Source organism: Callithrix jacchus, chromosome 5 (assembly GCF_049354715.1).
Source record: "Callithrix jacchus isolate 240 chromosome 5, calJac240_pri, whole genome shotgun sequence".
NCBI classification, from domain to species: Eukaryota; Metazoa; Chordata; class Mammalia; order Primates; family Cebidae; genus Callithrix; species Callithrix jacchus.
Genome location: NC_133506.1, coordinates 21,247,859 through 21,265,212, shown reverse-complemented (window position 1 = coordinate 21,265,212; position 17,354 = coordinate 21,247,859). Strand labels below are relative to the sequence as shown.

General features: G+C 35.9%; 1 protein-coding gene and 2 pseudogenes across 8 annotated transcripts in view; all 3 read right to left on the bottom strand.

The window, feature by feature from the left end:
* Positions 1–17,354, bottom strand: part of MACROD2 (mono-ADP ribosylhydrolase 2) — a 2,068,485-nt gene that overhangs the window by 1,879,444 nt on the left and 171,687 nt on the right. The gene's annotated exons all lie outside the window — the stretch shown is intronic.
* LOC128932245 (aminoacyl tRNA synthase complex-interacting multifunctional protein 1 pseudogene) overlaps positions 4,693–17,354 on the bottom strand; it is a 177,310-nt pseudogene continuing 164,648 nt past the window's right edge. The window contains exon 4 of the transcript XR_013535128.1: positions 4,693–17,354. This exon is cut by the window's right edge and continues 62,908 nt beyond it. The product of XR_013535128.1 is annotated as an aminoacyl tRNA synthase complex-interacting multifunctional protein 1 pseudogene (transcript).
* LOC108592020 (ubiquitin-ribosomal protein eL40 fusion protein pseudogene) overlaps positions 4,693–17,354 on the bottom strand; it is a 30,795-nt pseudogene continuing 18,133 nt past the window's right edge. The window contains exon 1 of the transcript XR_013535129.1: positions 4,693–17,354. This exon is cut by the window's right edge and continues 18,133 nt beyond it. The product of XR_013535129.1 is annotated as a ubiquitin-ribosomal protein eL40 fusion protein pseudogene (transcript).

The window sequence follows — 17,354 nt, the reverse complement described above, 5'->3', positions numbered from 1 at the left end:
AACAGCCAAAAGGTAGAAACAATTCAAATTTCTATCAACGGACGAATGTATAAACAAATTTTGGTATAGCCATAGAATGGAATGCTATTTGGCCATCAAAAGGAAGGACGTACTGATGCATGCTACAATGTGAATGACTCTTCAAAGCATTATGTTAAGTAAAAGAAGTCAGACACAAAAGGCCACAGATTATATATTTTTATTATATTTATATGAAATGTCCAAATAGGCCAATTCATAGAGATGGAAAGTAAATTAGTGATTGCTATGAGCTGGAGGAGGGTAAAGGGTACATGACAGTTAAGGGTTGGAGGATTTCCTTCTGGGAGAAAAAAAAAAGATCTGGAATTAGATAGTGGTGATGGCTGCACAAATTTATGAATACACTAAAAACCAGCAAAATATATACTTTTAAGAGATGTTTTGTGGTATGTGAATTATGCCTTGATTTTTTAAAAATCTAAAGCAAGTAAAATAGGCAGTGCTTAATAAAATGATAGTTCCCCATCATTTTCTTCACTCTATTGTGATAATAATATAGCCAAGAAATGACAGAGGACCAGACACAGTGGCTCACACCTACAATCCCAGTATTTTGGGAGACCCAGATGGAAGGATTGCTTGAGCCCAGGAGTTTGAGACCAGCCTGGGCAATATAGTGAGATCCCATCTGAACAAAAAATAAAAAAATTAGCGAGGTGTGATGGCATGCACCTGTAGTCTCTGCTATTTGGGTGGCTAAGGTCAGGGCTGAGCCCAGGTGGCTAAGGTCACTTGAGCCCAGGAGGTCAGGGCTGCAGGGAGCAGAGATCACCACCACTGCATTCCAGCCTGAGTAACAGAGAGAAAAACCCTGTCTCAAAAAAAAAAAAAAAAAGACAGAATAAAAACTTTACTAACAAAATTAATTAACTGAAATTACAGAAAGTAAATAGAAAGATAATCTTTCTGTATACATTTTCAGATAGTGAATATGTTTCTTCCAAGTCAAAATATGATTAACACATATATCTATACATTACTAGGCTATTTTATAATACATATTTATAAAAATAACTTTAAAATATGAAACACAAGTCACTTTATTCATATAGCAATTTCTTTGTACAATCTCTAATATTTGAGCAATATTTACTATTAACATTCTTTCAAGATACTGCAGAAATTTTAAAAAGTGGCACTTTTATTCTACTACTGATCACTACACCTACTGATCACTACACTCATATATAAATTAATATGATTTCAAACCAACATAAACAGAAAAATAAGATAAAGGAAAATAATGAAATATTACTTCAACTTTCATTTTTCTCTGGTAGTTTTATTGCTTCATAATTATTCTTAGTCTGAAAAGAAAGATAATCTAAATGCCTAAACAATACCTCAAGTGATTTTAATAACTTGTATATGTATAATTTTTTAAAAAGAAAACTGCAACAAAAGAATAAGAGCAGATGAAAATCTCAGCAATTATACTCTTTGTCATATCACTGAATAATACACTATGCTAGTTTAACCAAGTGGCCGGATTGGGAGTAATATCTCAATGCACACAACATAGAATGTCAAGCAAGAGTAAACCTGGAATATCTAAAAACATTTACATAATGAACCAGAAGTTTATCTTCTAAAACATGCTCTCTGCATTAATATGGGGGGGGTCACATGTTTTCATTCAAGCAGTGCAAATTCAGTTATAATAAGCAACAAATTTTCCATCCTTTTCTTCTCCCTCATTAAGACTGCTTTTTACCTACTGTTTAACACCCAATGAGAGTCTGGAGAACAAGAGTTTTAAATTTCTAATTTGATTCGTAGAGATAAAAAGCAGAATAGTGGTTGCCAGAGGTTGAGAAAGGGGTAACAGAAAGTTATTGTTTAATGGGTACACCATTTCAGTTTGGGATGGTGAGTAAGTTCTGGAGATTGAAAGTGGTGATGGTTATACACGAATGTAAATGAAGTTAATGTCACTGAATTATACACGGTAAAATGGCTCAAATGGAAAATTATCTTATTTATATTTACTACAATTTTTTAAATGCAAACAAATTTCTAATTTTATACTAATATTCTAGACACACTATTCTAGTCTGAGCATCCCATCTTGTCAGACATACTCTCAGACTTTTGAGCCAAGGCCTGGGCTATTTAGTCTTTTTAAAATGCTCTATTGTACTTCTACCACTTGAAGAACAATAGATCCTTCAAATTCTGGCACAAATACTATATATTTAGTAAAACCTCCCCAAACAAGCCTATTTCCAACATATTTGGGTCATATGTCTCTGTTGTTTTAATTAGTCTTTCCCATTGATAGACTTATCTTGATGCAAAAATGATTTCTTATTCATATTTGTATTCTAATGTAATCAAACAAATATTTGTTTGTTAAATAAAATAAATGAGTGAATCAATCAATGGCAAATTGGAGAATGGCCAGAGTAGAAAAACAGATTAGTACATTTATTTACTAACAATGAAAATGAAGAATAGTTGAAAAGTACAAAGATTAAAAATAGAAAATTTAGCAACGACACAAGAATAGTCAACATTATGATGAGATATCATGTAAAAAGACTTATTATGTTATACTATATGGTTGCAATACTAGCTATCTATCTACTTTCAGTTAGAAAAAAAATTTCAGAAATAATAACATATTTCTTTACAATCCGAAAGATTATTTCACAGTTAATAATCTAATGACTGCTCAGTTATTTTCAAAAAAGTAAATATGATATCCCACAAGAGTCTATGCTCCTTTGTGAGTCATTTGGCTCTTCCCTCTTCTATAGTGAGGCTACATCATGAGCCACAGTCTGATGTCAGTCAATCGTCTCTAAACTCCAAAGACAGACACTACCAATTTCTTCTCTCCTTTATGCACAAACCACTCTCTCATCAAGAGGTGAAAGTCATCCTCCATATCTTTGGTTTTTTGCTAGCCTATGACTGCTTTGACAACAGAATATAGAGGAAGTGATGGTCTGGGATTTCTGAGCCTAGACATTCAGAATACTTGGTAGCTTTCGTTCTTACATTCTTGGAGTTTGAAACCATGTGAAAAGTACAGGATATCTTGCTGGAGAGATAAAGGGAGAAGTTACTGAAAAAGCCGTGAGACTACATGAAGAGGACGAGAGGCCAAACTTCCTCTACATCCAAGTAAAACCTCTAGATGACTCCTCAGGTATTATCTGACTACAGTCAAAAAAAAAAAGGCAACTTGGTTGATTTCGATTACTTATTTTGTTTCCTGTGTAAAATATTACTATGATTCTAAGAGTCAGAGCTATACTAAAAAGGTATGCCTTCCTTATCCATACTATTGTGTTATTATTCTCCTTCATTCCAACCCATTTCTACTCAATCCCTGTACATAACTAATTTCTTTAGGCTTACCTATTACTCCTGTATATTTTTTCCTCACAAATGAGCAGAACACAAATGTACTTTCTTGTATCTCCTTCTTTCTCATATGAAGGAAGTGCCCTGGAGATACTCTTTTGCGATTTTTGCACTATGGTATTATTTCAGAACAGAATATACTAGAAATTACTCCAAATAAATTCATAGATATGGTCCTCATTTTTAAAAATTACTGTTTTTTAATTGACACACTGTCATTGTATATGATTATGGGATATAATTTGATATTTCAATATATATTTATGTTGTGTAATGATCCAATCAGGATAGCTACTTTATCCATCACCTCATGCATTTATCATTTCTTTGTGGTGAGAACATTTCTTTAGGCTTTTTGATCTTTTGTCTCTTCTTCTTTTTTTTTTTTTTTTTTGATATGGAGTCTTGTTCTGTCACCAGGCTGGAGTGCAGTGGCATGATCTTGGCTCACTGCAAGCTCCATCTCTTGGGTTCAAGCGCTTCTCCTGCCTCAGCCTGCTGAGTAGCTGGGATGACAGGTGTGTGCCACCACACTCAGCTAAGTTTTGTATCATTAGTAGAGACGGGGTTTCACCATGTTGACCAGGATGCTCTCGATTTCTTGATCTTGTGATCTGCCCACCTTGGCCTCCCAAAGTGCTAGGATTACAGGCGTGAGCCAAAGCAGTCAGCCATGCCTTTTCATTTCTAAGAGTTCTTTATGTACTAGGGATATCAGCCTTTTTCCAAGATGTTGTGAATATTTCCTTGCACTTTGTCAGTTGTCTTTTGACCTCATTTATAATAGTTTGACCATAAATTTTTTTTAAATGTTCTAGTATTAAATTTGTCAATCTTCTATTGCATGTGATTTTCAATCAGAGTTATAAAGCCTTTCCCTATATAAAATTTAAAGAAAAATATACTTATATTTTCTTTTAGTACTTGTATGGTTTTATTTTTCACATTTAGATCTCTAATGCATTATTTTTGGGTATAAGATATGGTATAAAATATCTTTTTCTGAATGGTGATCCAGTTCTCCTAGAACCATTTATTTAAAAGTCTCTCTTCAGTCCAGTCATTTGAAACACTATATTTATCATATACTAAATTTCCAGATGTAGTTGAATTTATTTCTGGACATTCTATCCTATTTCCCTTGGTCTATTGGTCTATGCAAGCATGAGTGTAATGATGTTTTAAAAATAGAAGATATCTCCTATTTTACTAGGTTTTAATGTCTGACAGGGCTAGCCATTAGTTTAAGTTTTCTCTTTTTTGGCCTTTTCCTAGTTATTGCTATATGTTTGTAACAAAACAAATACAGGATCAAAAAATACAAGATGTAATTCCATAAAATAGTTTCTTGGGACATTTGTTAGTATTGCATTAAGTTTGCACATTAATGTAAGGAGAACTAACGTCTTAATAATGTTGAATGTGGAATGTTTTCTGGAGTATTGAAACTTTTTCCTAGTACAGGTTCTTACCTTTCAATTTATTCTTAAGGATCTTTATTTCAGCTGGAATGGTTATTGATTTAAGCTCCTAAATTTGGGAGTGGTTTCTCACACAGCAATATATGATCAAAACAGATGAATTATCACAAATCTACCATTACCCACAGATAATCAAGTCAGAATTATGGCTGCATTATTTTGAGGTAAAGGATATATGTAACGGATAAGAACTGATTTAAGCTACTCAAAAACAAGATAAAAATAAAGAGCATAACATTTCCTCTTATATTCAAAGGGATATTTAAAACGTAATTAAAAGTGTCAAATAAACATGACTTTTAAGGTTTGAGAGGAAAAACTGAACGCTATAGAACACAGCACTACTGCCAGTAAATTCTGTCAAGCCATTTTTGTGGAGGAAAGGGCTAAATATCAAAGAAAAGAAACTCCAGATGACAGGAGTTTGTAATTTGATATTACAATAGTGAAATTACAGAGAAATCATTAGAAAAGTACTTTAATATCTATTCTAAAATTGTCACATTTTAGCAACTCCAGAGAGCGTATTTCACTTTATGTATCTGTAGAAGTTATCATAAAAGGTCACCACCTTAACTGCACAAACACATTATTATGTAAAACTAAGTAGTAAAAAGTCACACACATTTAGTTCAAACCCTTTTGCCATCTGTTGCATGTGTTTTATGAATTTTAATTATTTTGGAGACTTGCAGAAGCTCTATATTTTGTAAAATGCCTTCTGTCACCACAGGCAATCTCACAATTGTATGACTCACAGTAATCTCTCAGATAAACATCTCTAATAAACCAGGAAGAAAAATAGGTTCAAGTTAGATTCATTCTGCTTTCCACATTTTAGGTAACAGCATTGGAAAATCCATGATCAACCTAAACTTACAAATATGGTTAACAACTGTTACTAATATTTATAGGAGACATATCACTGTATTTCTATTAATCCTGAACTATATTTATATTTGTTTGGAGCTAAATTTTAATAATACATGAAAAATTAGGACAACAAGATTAAACCTCATTTGCTTATAAGACATTAGGTTGGCAATCTCATACACCAAATGCTGAAACCCTGAAAGGTAACTAACAAATGTCTCAAAGTTTGTGTAATTAAGTTTACATTCATAATTCAGAAGACAGTTTTTGAAGCTGTCACCCAATATCTGCTTTCTCTAATTTTAGAGCAATTTGAACAAGTTATGATAGATTTCCCCACAGATAGTAATAATAAAAATAAAATTAAAAAGAAACTACTTTGCCAGAGATTAACTCATCTGTCATTTATGAGAGCCTAATGTACCTGGGGGCAGGAAAATATCCAACTCTAGCACCCTGTACCTTTGACACTGGTAAAGGGAAATGCCCAACTTCAGACACTTCTAGACTTTCTGTCTTACACGAGGGGCAATAGAGTACAGGCACTTGTGAAGATCACAGACCAGAAAAACAGACTCATATACAAAATAAAACCTAATCACAGGATCACAGAACAGTTTCCCTCCCTCCACACTTTACTAGCATATTAATTAGGCTCTGAATAATAACAGTGGATTACAGCTGAAAAAACTGCAAATTGTAGGTCCTATTTAAGAAGGAATCTTTAGGGAAATCCAAAGACAACAGTGAAAACATAAACAAGAACAGTAGAAGAAAATTTAGCCTAAGATATGGAAAACATGGCAGATAGGAGGCAGGACTACCTTGCACCTCCCAGTCAAATGGACAGAGCAGCATGTGGAGATTCACATCATGAAATTGTCCTCCAATAACTACTGCAGGAACATACTAGGAGAACTGAGAGAATCCACAGACCCTTTGAAGGAAGCAGATTGCTATTGCAGGCTCCAAGTGACAAGAGAGAGCTGAAAAACTGTTGGTGCCCAGAGTGTGCAAGTGTGAAAGGGGAATCAGCTGTCCCCGGAACACACACCCTCACTGGGGAACTTAAAGTTCTAGATCATAGGAAAAGGATTTCACCTTACATAGAGCTGAGAAAAATTTAGAACGCTGAGTGAAATATGAGGGTAGAAGCAGCAGCAGAAAGAGCCCTGCGGGCACTCTTGGTCCCCAGGGAAGCCATTTCTGACTTTGTCTCACAGGGGTCCATGGGAAGGGCTGCCAAAGGAACTGGGAAAAGACCACAGGAAGAAGGAAACTTCCAGCTAAACTCTGTAACAATTTCAACCGACCACCAAGTTTCCTGGACAGAACCTGGAAAGGGGGCAAATCAGGTGTGCAGACACAGCACAGAAGCCATGGCAGGTAGGGAGGCAGGAAACCTGAAAGCCCTTCTTGCTTTCTCAGCTGGGAGGCCTGGGGCAAGTTCTCAGCCCTGCTCATCCACTACCTAGAAATTAACTCAGTGCTGTTGGAGGGGCATGGTGGGAGTGAGACCAGCCTTTTGGTCTGTGTGGGAGCTGGGTGAGGCCTATAACTTCTAGCTTTCCCTGACTTCCCCGGCAACATGCATGTTGCAGCAGAGGCAGCCATAATCCTCCCAGGAACATAACTCCATTGGCCTGAGAACCAAATCCCCATCCCCCACAGCAGCCACAGCAAGCCCCGCCCAAGAACATTCTGAGCTCAGACATGCCTAATCATCCACCAATCTGAGATCTTTCTCTACCAGCCCTGGTAGCCAAAGACAAAGGACATAATCCTTCGGTAATTCTATGGCCCTGCCCACCTGAGAAACCTGAATACTTATACAAGGGCAACCCTAGGACAAGCTTGTATCCTCCCAATATAACCACAGCTGATACTCTTGAAAGCACCATTTCCTGACTGGTAGCAAACCAACACAAAACCAGTACACTTTACAAAAGTACAACCAAGGACTCTCACAGAGTCCATATCAATCCCTTGGAACCTCAACCAGAGCAGGTGCTGGTATCCATGGCTGATAAACCTGAAAATGCTACACACGTCACAGGGCTCTATGCAGACACTCCCCAGTACCAGCTCAGAGCCTGGTGGCTGTGATGGGTGGCTAGATTCCGAAGAGAAATATCAATCACTGCAGTTTGGCTCTCAGGAACCCACATCCTTAGGGGAAGAAGAAAGCACCACATCAAGGGAGCACCCTGTGGGACAAAAAAATCTGAACAGCAGTGCTTGTGCCCCAGATCTTCCTTCTAGTATAGTCTACACAAACAAAAAGGAACCAGAAAAACAATGACAAAAAAGGGTTCTTTAACACCACCAAAAGATCACATTAGCTAACCAGTAATAGATTCAAACTAAGACAAAAATCTCTGAATTGCCAGAAAAAGAATTCAGAAGGTCAAGTGTATTAAGTGAACCAGGGAGGCACCAAGAGAAAGGTGAAGTCCAACTAAATGAAATTTTGAAAATAATACAAGATCTGAAGGGAAAAATCTTCAGTGCAATAGACAGCATAAATAAAAAATAATCACAACTTCTGGAAATGAAGGACACACTTAGAGAAATGCAAAATACACTCAAAGTCTCAGCAACAGCATCAAAAAAGTAGAAGAAAGAACTTCAGAGATCAAAGACAAGGCTTTTAAAATTAACTCAATCCAACAAAGACACAAGGAAAGAAAAATGAATAAAGACTCCAAGAAGTTTGGGATTATGTGGAATGAACAACCCTAAGAATAATTGGTCATCCTGAGCAAGAAAAGGAATTCAAGTTTGAAAAACATATTTGAGGGAATAATTGAGGCAAACTTCCCTGGACTTGCTAGAGATCTAGACATCCAAATACAAGAAACTCAAAGAAAACCTGGATAAGTTATTGCAAAAAGATCATCACCTAGGAACATAGTCATCAGGTTACCTAAAGTCAAGGCAAAGGAAAGAATCTTAAGAGTTGTAAGGCAAAAGCAGTGGAGAAGCTATAAAAGAAAAGCTACCAGGTTAACAGCAGATTTCCCACCAGACCCTATAAGCTAGAAGTGATTGGCGACCTATCTTTAGCCTCCTTAAACAAAATAAGTACCAGCCAAGAATTTTGTATCCAGTGAAATTAAGCTTCATAAATGAAGTAAAGATAGTCTTTCTCAGATAAACAAATACTGAGAGAATTCAACACTACCAAGCCACCACTACGAGAACTGCTAAAAGGAGCTCCAAATCCTTAAAATACACCAAAATAGAACTCCCTAAAAGCATAAATCTCAAAGGATCTATAAGTCAAAAACACAATTAAAAAAAAACAAGGTATTCATGCAACAAATAGCATATGAGAGTAGTACCTCATATCTCAATATTAATGTTGAATGAAAGTGGCCTAAATAATCCATTTAAAAGATAGAGAATGGCAGAATGGATAAGAACTCACCAACCAATCATCTGCTGTCTTTAAAAGACTCATCTAACATATAAGGACTCACATAAACTTAAGGTAAAAGGGTAGAAAAATATATTCCATGCAAATGGACACCAAAAGTTAGCAGGAATACCTATTCTTATATCAGACAAAGCATACTTCAAAGCAACAGCAGTTTAAAAAGACAAAGACGGATAGTATATAATGATAAAATAATTTGTCCTGTAGAAAAATACCAAGAGGAAAATATCACATCCTAAAATATATACAACTATCACCACAGCTCCCAAATTTATAAAACAATTACTATTAGACCTAAGAAATGAAAAAGACAGCAATACAATAATATTTGAGTCTACTAGCCAGACTAATAAAAAGAATGAGAAGAATCAAATAGATGCAATAAAAAATGATAAAGGAGATATCACCACCGAAGCCACAGAAATACAAACCAACATCAGAGATTACTAAAAACAACTCTATGCACAAAACCAGCAAATTCAGAAGAAATGGATAAATTCCTGGACACTTACACTCTCCCAAGACTAAACGAGGAAGAACTTGAATCCCTGAATAGACCAATAACAAGATCTGGAGCTGGGAGAGCAATTAATAGCCTACCAACCAAAACAGTCCAGGTCCAGATGGGTTCACAGCTGAATTCTACCAGACGTACAAAGAGGAGCTGGTACTATTCCTTCTGAAACTCTTCCAAACAATACAAAAAGTGGGAATCTTCCCTAACTTATTTTATGAGACCAACATCATCCTGATACCAAAACCAAGGAGAGACTCAACATAAAAAGAAAACTTCAGGCTAATATCCGTGATAAACATTGATGCAAAAATCTTCAGTAAAATACTGGCAAACTGAATCCAACAGCACTTCAAAAAGCTTATCCATCACGATCAAGTTGGCTTCATCCTGGGGATGGAAGGCTACTTGAACATATGCAAATCTATGAATGTAATCCATCACATAAACAGAACCAAAGACAAACACCACATGATCATCTCAATAGATGCAGAAAAAACCTTCAACAAAATTCAACAGCCCTTTATGCTAAAAACTCTCAATAAACTAAGTATTGATGGAATGTATCTCAAAACAATAAAAGCTATTTATGACAAACCCACAGCCAATATCCTACTGAATGGGCAAAAACTGGAAGAAGCATTCCCTTTGAAAACGTACTAGATGAGGATGCCCTCTCTCACCATTCCTATTAAATATAGTATTGGAAGTTCTAGCCAGAGCAATCAGGCAAGAAAAAGAAATAAAGGTTATTCAATTAGAAAAGGAGGAAGTCAAATTGTCTCTATTTGCAGATGACATGATTGTATATTTAGAAGACCCCATCGTCTCAGCCCAAAATTTCCTTAAGATGATATGCAACTTCAGCAAAGTCTCAGGATACAAAATCAAAGTGCAGAAATCACAAGCATTCCTATACACCAATAACAGACAAACAGAGAGCCAAAATATGACCAAACTCCCATTCACAGTTGCTACAAAGGGAATAAAACACCTAGGAATACAACTAACAAAGGATATAAAGGACCTCTTCAAGGAGAACTACAAACCACTGCTCAAGGAAATAAGAGAGGACACAAACAGATGGAAAAACATTCCATGCTCATGGTTAGGAAGAATCAATATCGTGAAAATGGCCATACTGCCTAAAGTAATTTATAGATTCAACACTATCTCCATCAAGCTACAATTGACCTTCTTCATAGAACTGGAAGAAAACACTTTAAACTTCATATGGAACCAAAAGAGAGCCCACATAGCCAAGGCAATTTTAAGCAAAAAGAATAAAGCTGGAGGCATCACGCTACCTGACTTCAAACTATACTACAAGGCTACTGTAATCAAAACAGCATGGTACTGGTGCCAAAATAGAGATATAGACCAATGGAACAGAACAGAGGCCTTGGAAGAAACATCACACATCCTCAACAATCTGATCTTTGATAAACTTGACAAAAACAAGCAATGGGGAAAGGATTCCCTGTTTAATAAATGGTGTAGGGAAAACTGGCTAGCCATGTGCAGAAAGTTGAAACTGGACTAAAATTAACGCCAGATGGATTAAAGATTTAAACATAAAACCTAACACCATAAAAATCCTAGAAGAAAACCTAGGCAATTTAGGACATAGGCATAGGCAAGGACTTCATGACTAAAACACCAAAAGCAATGGCAACAAAAGCCAAAATAGACAAATGGGACCTAATTAAACTGAAGAGTTTCTGCACAGCAAAAGAAACAATCATTAGAGTGAACTGGCAACCAAGAGAATGGGAAAAAATTTTTGCAAACTACCCATCTGACAAAGGCCTAATATCCAGCATCTACAAAGAACTAAAGCAGATTTACAAGAAAAAAAGAACCCATTCAAAAGTGGGTAAACGGTTTGAATGGACATTTGTCAAAAGAAGACATTTATGAGGCCAACAAACATATGAAAAAATGTTCATTATCACTGGTCATCAGAGAAATGCAAATCAAAACCACACTGAGATACCATCTCACACCACTTAGAATGGCAATCATTAAAAAATCAGGAGAAAACAGATGCTGGAGAGGGTGTGGAGAAATAGGAACACTTTCACACTGTTGGTGGGAGTGTAAATTAGTTCAGCCATTATGAAAGACAGTGTGGTGCTTCCTCAGGGATCTAGAAATAGAAATTCCATTTGACCTAGCAATCCCATTACTGTGTATATAACCAAAGGATTATAAAATGTTGTATTATAAAGACATGTGTACATGTATGTTCATTGAGGCACTGTCTACAGTAGCAAAGACCTGGAACCAAACCAAATGCCCATCAATGATAGACTAGACAAAGAAAATGTGGCACATATACACCATGTAATATTACACTGCCATAAAAAAGAATGAGTTCATGTTATTTATAGGGACATGGATTGATCTGGAGACCATCATTCTCAGCAAACAGACACAAGAACAGAAAACCAAATACTGCATCTCACTCATGGGCAGATGTTGAACTATGAGAACACATGAGCACAGGGAGGGGAGCATCACACACTTGAGTCTTTTGGGGGAGCTAAGGGAAAGACAGTGGGGGTGGTGGGGAGGTTGGGGAGGGATAACATCAGGAGAAATGCCAGATACAGGTGACAGAGGGATGGAGGCAGCAAACCACCTTGCCATGTATGCACCTATGCAACAATACTGCATGATCTGCTCAGGTACCCCAGAACCGAAAGTACAATTTTTAAAAAAAAAGAAATAAAAAAAAGAAGAGAGAAGATCCAAATAAGCTCAATTAGAAACAAAATGAGAGATATTACAACCAATACCACAGAAATACAAAAAATGTTATTCAAGGCTGCTATGAACACCTTTATGTGCATAAACTAGAAAATCTAGATGAGATGAACAAATTCCTGGAAATATACAGCACTCCTAGATTAAACCAGGATGAAATAGAAACTCTGAAGATACCAATAATAAGCAATGAGACTGAAATGATAATAAAAGAAATTTTCAAACAAAAATGCCCAAACCAGATGGATTCACAGCTGAATTCTATCATACATTCAAAGAAGAATTGATATGAATCCTATTGACACTACTCCACAAAATAAAGAGGGAGTCCTCCCTAAATCATTCTATGAAGCCAGTATCACCCCAATACAAAAACCAGTAAAGGACATACCAAAAAAAGGAAACCTATGGCCCAATATCCCTGATGAACATAGATGCAAAAATTCTTAACAAAATACTAGCTAACCAAGCTCAACAGCATATCAGAAAGAATTCACCATGGTTAAGTGGGTTTCATACCAGAGATACAGGGATAGTTTAACATATGCAAGTCAATAAATGTGATACACTGCATTAACAGGATTAAAAACAAAAATTCCATGATCATCTCAATAGAAGCAGGAAAAGCACGTGGCAAAATCCAGTATCCCTTTATGATCAAAACCCTCATCAAAATCGGCATAGAAAGGACAAACTTTAACATAATAAAAGCTATCTATGACAAAGCCACAACCAACATTATACTGAATGGAAAAAAGTTGAAAGGATTTCCCCTGAGAACTGGAACAAGATGAGGATGCCCACTCTCACCACTTCTATTCAACATAGTACTGGAAGTCCTAGCCAGAACAATCAGACAAGAGAAAAAAATAAAGTGCAACTAAATCATTAAAGAGTTAGTCAATCTGTCGCTGCTTGCTGATGACATTAAATGTATACCTAGAAAACCCTAAAGATTCCTCTGAAGAACTCCTAGAACTGATAAATAAGGAAATTAATCTTGAAAGAAATGTTAGTCAGGCATGGTGGCTCACACCTGTAATCCCAGCACTTTGGGAGGCTGAGGTGGGTGGATTAGCAGGTCAGGAGTTTGAGAGCAGCCTAGCCAACATGGTGAAATCTGTCTCTACTAAAAATACAAAAATTAGCTGGGCATGGTGGCACATACCTGTAATCCCAGCTACTCAAGAGGCTGAAGCAGTAGAACTGCTTGAACCCAGGAGGTGGGGGTTGCAATGAGTCAAGACTGTGCCACTGCACTCCAGTCTGGGTGACAGAGTGAGACTCCGTCTTGGGGAAAAAAAAAGAAATGTTAACAGAAGTTCTTAAGAGAGGACAATGGGCTAGGTTAGAAACTTGGATTATATAAAGAAGAGATGAATGTTACAGACAACAGCGTATTCAAAATAATAATAGGAACAGTGTATTCAATGACTATAGCTTATGAATATGTAAAATGTATTTAAAAAATTATAAGGAATGGAAGGTAGGAATTGGGACTACCTGCACTACTTATAAAGCAAAACATTGTTATTTATGTATATGGCCAATGCTGAGGCATCAGTAAATTTTTAAAAAGAAGTATAATTGATAAGTTTATATTAGAGAAAAAGTTTAATTATTTAAATACTCAATGACAACCAGAGCTTTTCCCCCCTTGTATTATTCAAGTTAAGATATGTCCCTTCTATGTCAATTTTGCTGAGGTGTTCATCATAAATGGATACTGGATTTTGTCAAGTGTTTTTTCTGTTTCTATTGAGATGATCATGGGATTTTTGTTTTTAATCCTTTTTATGTGGTGTAGCACATTTATTGCCTGTAATCCCAGTTACTCGGGAGGCTGAGGCAGGAGAACTGCTTGAACCCAGGAGGCAGAGGTTGCAGTAAGCTGAGATCAAGCCATTGCCCTCTAGCCTGGGCAACAAAAGTGAAACTCTGTCTCAAAAAATTTTTTAAAAATAAAATAAAGTCTTAATTGTTAAAAACACATCCATTATTTTCTCTTTCTAGATTTCCTCCTCCTCCTCCTCCTCCTCCTCCTCCTCCTCCTCTTCCTCCTCCTCCTCCTCCCCCTCCTCTTCCTCCTCCTCTTCTTCTTCTTCTTCTTCCTCTTCTTCCTCTTCCTCTTCCTCCTCTTCCTCTTCCTCCTCTTCCTCTTCCTCCTCTTCCTCTTCCTCCTCTTCCTCTTCCTCCTCTTCCTCTTCCTCCTCTTCCTCTTCTTCTTCTTCTTCTTCTTTCCTTTGAGATGGAATCTTGCTCTGTCCCCCAGGCTGGAATGCAGTGGTGTGATCTCAGCTCAATGCAATCTCCAACTCCCAGGTTCAAGCAATACCCAAGCCTTAGCCTCCTGAGCAGCTGGGATTACAAGCATGTACCACAACATCTGGCTAATTTTTGTCTTTTTAGTAGAGACAGAGTTTTACCACGTTGGTCATGGTGGTCTCAAACTCCTGACCTCATCATCTGCCCACCTAGCCTCCCAAAGTGCTGGGATTACAGGTATTGACCACTGAGCCTTGCCTAGATTTCTCCTTCTAATGCTGCAACAACTTAGAAGGTATCTTTGAATTGATAACATCTCTATGGTGGCTCATTTACTCTCTAATTCATTCATTGATTCAGCCATTCAATGCTAAAATATTTATAGTGTTTGTACATCACTCACTCACTCATACAAGTATAACTTCCTCTTTGTCATTTTATTCCTTTTGAAAATGTTTACATTATTTTCATATTTAGAGATTATGAAATATCTATTGTATAATCTTAATATCTTGATAAATTAATGTCAGGGGCCTCTCTGAAAGAGGCTCCTGGAATTATTTTTATAGAATATTATGAGGACAAATCAGTCACCAAGACATGTACAAATAGGGCCCACCCAATTTTAATTATATATTTCTTTTGACTGATGAGTTAATTTTTTTGGCTTTATCAACTAATGTTACCAATTATTATGCTATGTACAGTGCTATACTGGAGTGAGATGAACAGAGTTGGCAGCTCCTAAGACTTGTTCTTGGCACACAGGAGAGTCTTAATAATGTTTTCAGTGTTTTCTGAAATAATATTTTTAGATAGATAGAAAATATTACAAAAGATATAACTCAATAAAAGCTTAATTATAATTACAGAATTATGGGTCTTTTGAGGTTTTTCCTCAATAACATAAAAATTTTTAATAATATTTAAAGGTATATATAGTCTATGATCTTGAAGACTATTTTAGGACTTTACAGTAAGTTTGTGAAGAAACATACAATCATGGAAAAATAAGAAAACTTGAAATAAATAACATAGGACAAAAATATATAAAATGTCTCATTGTCAGTAATTAACTGTTAAATAAATGGCTTATATAAGTGCTACAGGAATTCTGAGAAGGGTTCAAAACAACAAAAACCTAGCTTCCTGAAATGGGCTAGATTCATAAAAAGAAAACTAAGATAATAAAGGGGCATGAGCAAAAAACAAAAAATCAGGACATGCTAAAAAAGTCCATGTGCTGACCTGTTGAGGTAGAATTCAGAAGCTGAAGGACTGGAACCAAAACCAGAAATGCAGAGTGAGGCAAAACTTAGACCCTGAACCAGGCTAATGAGTTTAGATATTAACTATGGAGGCTACAAGGCATGGAAAGTTGTTTGGCGGAAAGCAATATTCTGAAGTAAACAGTTGTATCCAGTGTGTATTTGTTCAGGGAGGTGGGGGTAGACGAAAAGAAAAGTTAAGAAGCTATAAGGAAATCTATTATGGGACAATAGGATAAATGGCTAAATTTGGAGAGGAACAATAAGAAAGGAAATGATACAAAAGCTAACTCCCAGAAGAAGAAAAGAAAAAACTCAGGTAGATAAAGTAAGTGAGATTGAAGGTGAATCCAAGTTTCTGAAGCTAGAGAGAATGATAAAAATGAAAAAATTGATTTCAGACATACTGAAGTTGGACTATCTGGGAGACCTCCAGGTGGAAATGTACATTACATAATTTGATGATATTAGAGTTGGAGTTCAGTTGTATTAAAACTAAAGACAAATATTCTGAAATTAACTTCAAAGAAGTAATAGTTGAATCTCTGAAAATAGATGCTATTTTCCAAAGGAGAAACTGTCTACAGAAAGATAAGAATAGAAAGCTAACTGAAATTTTGAGAACCCATTTTTAAGCACAGATGAAGAAACAGATGCAAGTATAACACACACACACACACACACACACAGAATAGTTTTTTTAAAAAGTAAAGAATCACCATAAAATCTAGAAAAATTTTATTCTACCATATCATGAAAATATTTCTTATAATCCATATATCCCTCTATAATAACTTCAGAAGCCTATGACCATCACAAAATACTTATTTTTAAAAACATTTCTTTACACAAATGATATTAGACCTCAAGGGACAATTTGTGTGAATTATATTTAACCATTTATTTATGATAAATCATTCACTACTGATACATTATTTAGTAACAAGCCAAAACGAAAAAAGATTTTAATCAGAAATCATGTGTTAATTCTATTAAAACATATGCAAGAGCATTTAATATTTCATTAAAATGAGAGGAAGTTAATTCCTTTCTGAAAATCATGGTAACAATAACATTAGAGATTAGAATCTAGAGCTTAATGTCCTAGTGAGGACTTACCTAGTAGAGATAGGTTCCTGAAAGGGCCAGTCAGGATAACATAGCCTAATGATTAAAAATTTCCACACTGATAACTGAGGAATTTTCATTCATCCATCAATGCATTTACTCATTTATTCATGAAATTACTGAACAGCCATTGTGCGGCAGGCACTAAAAAGACAAATGTAAATAAGCTACATCCCTGCTATAGAGGGCATTATTGTCTTTAA